Source organism: Diadema antillarum, unplaced genomic scaffold (assembly GCF_040938485.1).
Source record: "Diadema antillarum isolate AM-2024a unplaced genomic scaffold, OU_Dant_1.0 seq00000009_RagTag, whole genome shotgun sequence".
Taxonomy (NCBI): domain Eukaryota; kingdom Metazoa; phylum Echinodermata; class Echinoidea; order Diadematoida; family Diadematidae; genus Diadema; species Diadema antillarum.
The window spans coordinates 1104400-1112035 of record NW_027271131.1 but is presented as its reverse complement, the minus strand read 5'-3'; positions in this window follow the sequence as shown (position 1 = coordinate 1112035).

Genomic DNA, 7636 nt, shown 5'->3' with positions numbered 1-7636 from the left:
AAGCTGTGGGAGCGGATCCGATCACTGTGTGTGTGCGAGTCCACTGTGAGCTGTGTGCGAGTCCATTGTGAGCTGCCTTTGCAAAAGGCTATCTGTATGTACAGTCTATTGATTTAGCAGTTCAGTGTTGCCCACAGCTTCTTAAATGTCTATAATAGCCTTTTGTACTTCTACAAGAAGATTTTCTGGCACCTGCTATCATGAAGACATGCTGTAAAGTTAACGAAAATATTTGACAGTGCGGAAAATCTTCACAATTTTGCCCTCCACTGAAATGTATTGGGATAATCAATTGATTATTGAAACAAATGTTTCCAAATATTTTGATAAGTAGAATATTATGCTAGTGAAGGTCTCTCACATTCGCACAGTGTGAAAAAATAAACTGTGCATAACTTTTTGCAGTACAAAATGTACTTGTATGCTTCGTAAAACTTGAAACAACTTGTCAGTGGCTGTGGTAATGAAGAGGAGGTACAAAAAAAAAAAGATATATAGACACATACATATTACTGGGAACTGTCCTTTAAATAACTTTTTAATTTTGTTGAAAAAAAAAAGATTCTCAAAGGAAAACAATTTTATCAATAAAGCTTTTACTGGAAATGAGCAGAATATAAAAGCTCATTTCATTTGGTAAATGAAATGTCACAAGTTTCTTGTTATTTTCCGTGAATGAATCTTATCTTTCTCTCTCTCGCTCTCTCTCTCTCTCCTTCTCTCTCTCTCTCTTTCTTAACAGAAAGGGAGTTAGCTCTTCAACACCAATTCTAGAATAATTTGGCTGTTAAGTTCTAACATCATGTCCAAAACTTGGGAGGTATTCTTTGTGAATGACATATCAAACACAATGTATCAGTCTTATAAGCATAAGTACGGTGCCAAATTAAATGATGTAGAAAAATCCAGAGGGCCATAACTTGGCACTTGTTGGTTTCACTTGAATCTTCACTGCTATGTTGCTTTACTTTCACTGCTTCCATTTTCATTGTATATCAGAAAAAAAAAAAGAATTCATGGAATGTGATTGGCATTTGTCACTGAAACACTTTCAGTCTTGATCATTCTTGCCACTAAAATCATCTCTTTCCTCTCTGCTTTCTTTTATCTTTCTCTCTCTCTCACTGAGTACTTGACTTGCATGTTGCTAATGCATGTATTCATGTACTCCACATTGGATTGTTTTCTGAGCATATAAACCAAAGATCATCTAACTTTGATGTTTTAATGTCGAATGATTCTTGAAAAGATACATGTACAAAGAAATAAATCTGGTGTGTTGAGCATTACAAGACTGGTGAAATGGATTAAAAAGAGGATATAATGTAAGCAATATTGCTGTTATATTTCTTCATTTGTTGTGACATCAGTAGAAAAATAGGCAGTCTATGAATTATCAGTACAAGTGTAATGAGTGAGGTTCGAGTGAAAGAAGAAGATGCTTTCTCTTCCTTATATGTTTTATTTTCATATGAAACCTTAAATGTACATTTCACAATAATTGTCGAGCCTTCCAACAAACACTCAAGACTCGGTGAAGGGAAATATTCAAATAGAGCCCTGTGTAAACTGCATGTGATGCTGTTGCTATTAAAACAGCAATGTTTCACGACAACATATTTCACAACCTCGCTTCAGAATATTTCCAACATAAGCTGGTTCCATCACACTGCAGTTTACTGATTTTCTTTGTAAAGTAAATGTATCATGCTTCACATGGTGCCTATATGAAGAGTTTGTTCTCAAAAACCGATAAGTCCATATTTGCCAAATGGAGAATTTGCGATTAAAGGTCAAGAAAAATAAAGAGAATTAATAAGAAATTTTTTACTTCTTTTGACCATAACTTCAAAAATGTACCTTTATATGTAGTGACCAATATATCATTTAAAAGGTATTATTCTGTACTTTATGACAGAGACCATACTTCAAAATCTTCAAAAATGGACTTATCGGTTTTTGCGAACAAATTCTTCATATACTCTTCTGACTTTAAGTGCATTTCTTTCCTCAACTATTTACATTGATTTTGCACAAGTAATACCATTCACCCATCTGGCACACATCACACTTGTAAGAAGGCTGGATTATTTTTTTGGTCAATCTTTATTCATTCATTTATTATTATTATTATTTTTTTTTTTTTGTCAGAGCAAAGTAGCAAGTCTTGAACTGTTTTGCTTCCTGTACCTCTCTCTCTCCACTTCCAAGACAGCTCTGCATAAGTTGCCATCACAGGTTGATTTCCTGCCTAATTCAACAGACATAATGGTACCAAAATACAAAAAAAAAAAGAAAGAAAAAAAAGTGTAAGAGTAAATTATAACGTGTAAGAGTGGCCTAATTCTTAGCTTACTCTCCAGACCCAGTACATTCTACTAGTACAGACTTTACAATGCAGAAAGCTCAGATGTTGCAACTCAATAACCATGCCATCTGGTCTCTTAGACTACAGTCCAGTACATAGTACATGTACTTCCTATCTCAGACAATACCTGTAATAGTACAGAAAGTAATTCTTCAACTCAAAGAACTTTCACAGAGATGTAAATTATAACTAATACAATAATAATTTTTTTTTTTGAAACAATGTACTCCACAACACTTTTCATATAATCTTACACTTAAAATCCATCTATAGGCAATATTCCATATATCCACACACACACACATACACACACACAAAGGAAAATGATATGTTAGTTTGTGTACATTTTTTTGTTTGTTTTTATTTTTTTACTGCTTAAAGATTGTTGGTGTTATGCTAAAAGAGCATTAAAAGTGTGGAAAATCTGAGGGGTGAATGCCCTTTTGGTATTACACTGACAAAACAAACAGAGAGAGACTTGAGTCATATCTTTAACACTCAGATGTAATCATGGATGCATATCTTGCACAAACATTTACACTGTAAGAATACATGCTTCAGTATGCTGGTTTACAAGCATTTTCAAGATTTTATTTAGATCTCTGAAATAAAGACAATTTCTGACACAATAATTCACAGCTTTTAAAAAAAGAAAGAAAAAAAAGAATTAACAAGAGGCACACTCACCTGAAAGAAAATTACCCATTTCATGGTGCTCATGACATAATAAAGAGCTCTGATAAAACTGAAAATTTCAAATATGATTCTCTCAAATGTGACTGGATCTTATGCCATTTGTGTATGTGTTACCATGGGATCTACAAACATTATCAACTTTAATAGCAATACAACATACCAGCGAATGACAGTCATCAGCCATACTGTTGAATAGCCATGGTTAAAGGGGCAGCTAGATGAATTCAGATCATGAGTGATGGCAAAGAAATACAACACGATCATTTCTGAATCTCAAATCAATTTTAAAACAACCCAGGTACTGTATATGCAATTATATTTCATAAGCATTTTATTTCATTTCATGAATTGAGACATGCAAGAGGGTTTAAGAGTGATTAAATTCAATATTAAGAACCAGACAAATTGAATGAGAAGTAAGTTTTGTCCCCTCTTAAGAATTAGAGTTAGTGATTTCCCACCTTGGAGACAAAAAACATTGCATTATTGTTGTAGGAGACACTCTCTTTATCTGCTATTAATTTAAGGAATATTAGTCGCCTTCAACTTACAAGTGATAAAACCACCACAAAATGAAATACACTTAACTCCACATAAGTCAAATTTTGCATATTACAGTCAAATCCAGTTAAAAAAAAAAAAAAAAAAAAAACTATTCAAAACATTGACAATTTCATTACATTTCCTATGTCAAATTTTGCATAAGGTGAACTATTTTTTTGTGGTCCCAACAGATTCCACTTATGCAGAGTTACCTGCATGTGGTGTCTGACACTGATTCCACAAAAAAGAGGCTTGTACATGTAGTATTGACAATGACAACAAGAACATGGAACACTTCCTTGGGTGTATATTGCAGTAGCTCAGTGGGATCTTCAAATTACTGTAAAAGTGGATATTTTCTTGTGAGTAGTTTTCTGCGCTCCGCCAGGTAAAGTGAATTTTGCGTATGTTTAATTCCACAGAATTAAAATGTGAATTAGTATCATATATAGAAAACAAAAATATTCAAGTGATTTTATTTTCATGCTAGGTGCACATAGCAAAAAAAGTGTTAAAATTTCCACATCGCAAAAATGTCTCCTTTTACAGTAGTACTTACCATTTTCCCCCTTATCACAAGATAGATGATAAGTGTAGCGCTTACAGCACAGTGTTTTCATACTCAAGGGAAAGAGAGCATTCTCTAGTACATATAGTGCACGTACATTCTAAACATCATATAGCTTCTGAATGAACTTCAATGCAACTGGTGACTGCGGCTTTGAATGTGCCAGTTGCGATGCAGAAAGGCATTAGTGCCCTTGCCATTGTGTAGTTATGCCCTTCTGCCTCTCATCAAGGTGCTCCATCTCATGACGTCACTGTCGTCTCCATGCCTACTCCCCAAGAAGATGTTCCACAGAAGAAAATTACACACAAGAAAAGTATTCTTCCTCTGGATGCTGGTAATGTGCATTTCTCATTTTTGATTTCCTCCCTATACAGTCAACAACGTCTGCAATCATCCTTACAAGTGACATACAGCCTTCTGCACTGCAAGACACCCTGCACTCTGCACTTAATGGAGTTGTCAGTTAGTTGCACAGGGCTGTATGTGCATTCGAAATTGGCCACAGTTATAGATGTTATGTCAGTAGCCCTTTCGGCCTCGAAACCTTGTCCTTGTGTCTAGCTGCAAACATGGAAGAGAAAAAGTAAATGCACAAAGCAAAAAAAAAAAATTACAGATACGAGTACAGTATGTACTACTGTTTATTAATGACATGCAAGACAGCTATAGTGCTATGCATCCCTTGTCCCCAGTGCTGTCATAGGTTCTAATGAAGTCTATATCCAGGGCTCCACACTAACTTTTATTTTTGGTGGCCCAAAGGCAAACATCAGACCTTTTTTGGTGGCCCGATCAGGCCACCAAATTCTTCATTTCTGAAATTTTGGTGGCCCGACGTGCGTTTTTGGTGGCCCTGGGCCACCGGGCCACCGTTAGTGTCGAGCCCTGCTACATCCAACTTCTGTCTTTATGTTTACCCCCCCCCCCCCTATTTAAAGAGGTATACATGTTGTATGCTGGACCCCATATTACATTATCATTCATAGTTCACTTTGCAATTACAGAAGCAAGCAACATACAATTATCAGTAGTGTACAGGTAAAAACAGGCATAATATGAATCATATGCATTTTATTCCTAAAATTCATTCTACGCACCAGTGATCTCTTGCACTCGAAGAAGGCAAACTGTAATGCCCGGCAGTGATCATCCACCCTGCTTCCCTCCTTGAGGCACTCCTTGGGCGTCAACTTGTCCTGTCGTTCAGATTCGGGATAGAGAGAAAATAGAATAAACCAGTCAAATGGCAGGGACAAAGAAAGTCTAAATGATGGAGTCAAAAGTCCCAGCAATTTATGTATCTATACAGGGACAGAACAAATATTCTGCATGCTAAATATATTTGGATTTTATCTGTAAAATGAAAATAAATAGACCGACAGCCAGTATTGAAGTTTGATACGACATCATTGCTTATCTGCCTATTTGTACACACATCACACATACACACAAACAAACAATGAGAATTTACTTACTTGGTTTAAAGGGTTAGAGATCAACAATTGGAATATCTGGTATATATATATAGTCACCCTCCTAAGATAGCCATTTCTATATGCCCAATTGGATGCTATTTCAACCATTGAAAATGGTGCCATTCTCTTTTTAAAATTTATAAAATTCCACTAAGTGTTTTGAAGGGTTATTAGCTCTCTTCACTACCTTCATGATACAGTCAACCTTGCCTGAGTCGAATATATTTGGACTGAAGAAATAATTTAGACTTCGAGATAATTTGATTTATGAGGGGTTAAAATCAATAGAATATAATATAAAGAGGTTTTGAAAAGACCTTTGACTTAGGCGACTTAGACCTTTGACTAGGCGATTATTCAAGCAACGTCGGCTTAAGCAAAGTTGACTGCATGTTAATCCTCCAGACACTTTAAAGAGCTTCTCCTGTGATAAATACATCAAATATGTGTAGCAGACAAAGATAAAGATGAACAATTCCAGACTGTGTTCAGACTAAATCTCACCTTTCGTACACAATCACTCTCAAGAAGGCATGCCTTGAGATCCTCCTTGAGACCAGAACATGGTTTCCTGGGTTCGGTATCCTCCTCAAAGTATTTAGGCATTCTGGATGATCTGGATGCAGTGGTGACTGGGGATGACTGCTATAATTTACACCTGGAGGCAGACGCTATTAGGATAACCCAAACTCCTTTTTTCCTGAAAAGTGATTCAAAATGCACAAATTGAAACAATTTATTTCATACAGGAAGACACTATTATCATGGCACTTTCTACGCTACAGGGGAATCTCATTTTAAAGAGATCGACGGCTCTGAGTGCTCCCAGCATGATTCTGGGTGATTTTCCTTGTTTAATATCCGGATTCCTGTTGTATTCGAACACTTGGGGAAAGTACACTTTATACATAAATGCTCTTTAAAATTGGTTTACATACATTGAATAAAATGACAACATCATGTTGATAAACAGAAATACAGCAGATACCACAGGAAAATGCGAGAGCATTTTCGCGATAATTATATATTATTTTCTTGACGCTTGTTATCAAGCGTCAAGATTTGACAAATCATATAATCATGTCGTAGGTGGGACGTGCCTTTTGTTATCCGCATGCTAATTAATCTGCACATCTGAGATGAGAGAGATAAAAAACTTTTGCTTGGCCTGGAGACAGAGAGTAAGAAAGGGGGTTTTAAAGAAAAGAATTTTGGTGGGTAGAATAAACGCCGATTCGCCTGAAACAAGACTAAATGTCATAGTCATCCATGGAATCATCGTCCCACTCGGAGATAAAATTTCGGCTAGCGTTTCCATAGAAAATTATGGGAAAGAAGCCACAAAAAATGCTTGGCTGTGTGGCGAGTTTCGCACCGAAAACAAAAGAAATCTTTTCAAAATCAACGGAGCGAAGCATAAAGCCTGTCAGTAACATCAGGTAAATTACATGTGGAATCAAGTCCACAGTGATCACGAGATGACCCTTTAATGGCTTTATTTACTCTTCTTCCTGTTTAGAATATCAAAAAAAATAATACCTTTCAATTCGGTAAACAAGTGGCAAATAAGGGCATGCACATGCCCGATAAATGAAATGCCACTGCACTTGCGCGCTGCGGGCACCACACCGGCACGCGCATGAAGCTCTGATTAGAGAGCTTTAGATTTTGACGCACGGATGTTTGAGACAACGAGTGCGCTGGACGTTCTCCTCTCCCCTGCGTCGTGCTGAAAAGTAGCTTTAGATTACGCTGAGAGCCGAGACGCAACGTACAAAAAATAAAATCGCATCCCCATATGATCGGTGCATGTACCTCTCTCTACGTTGCAAACTGTGCGGACGTAAAAACAGCCCATTACGCATAGTGAAAAACTCAGGCGACGCAAGCTAAAAATAAATTAACTTGACATGCGCTTCTGCACACGCTCAGTTCAGTTCGGGAAACCCACTCACAAGGGGGGCCCCTCCTTATAAGTAACCC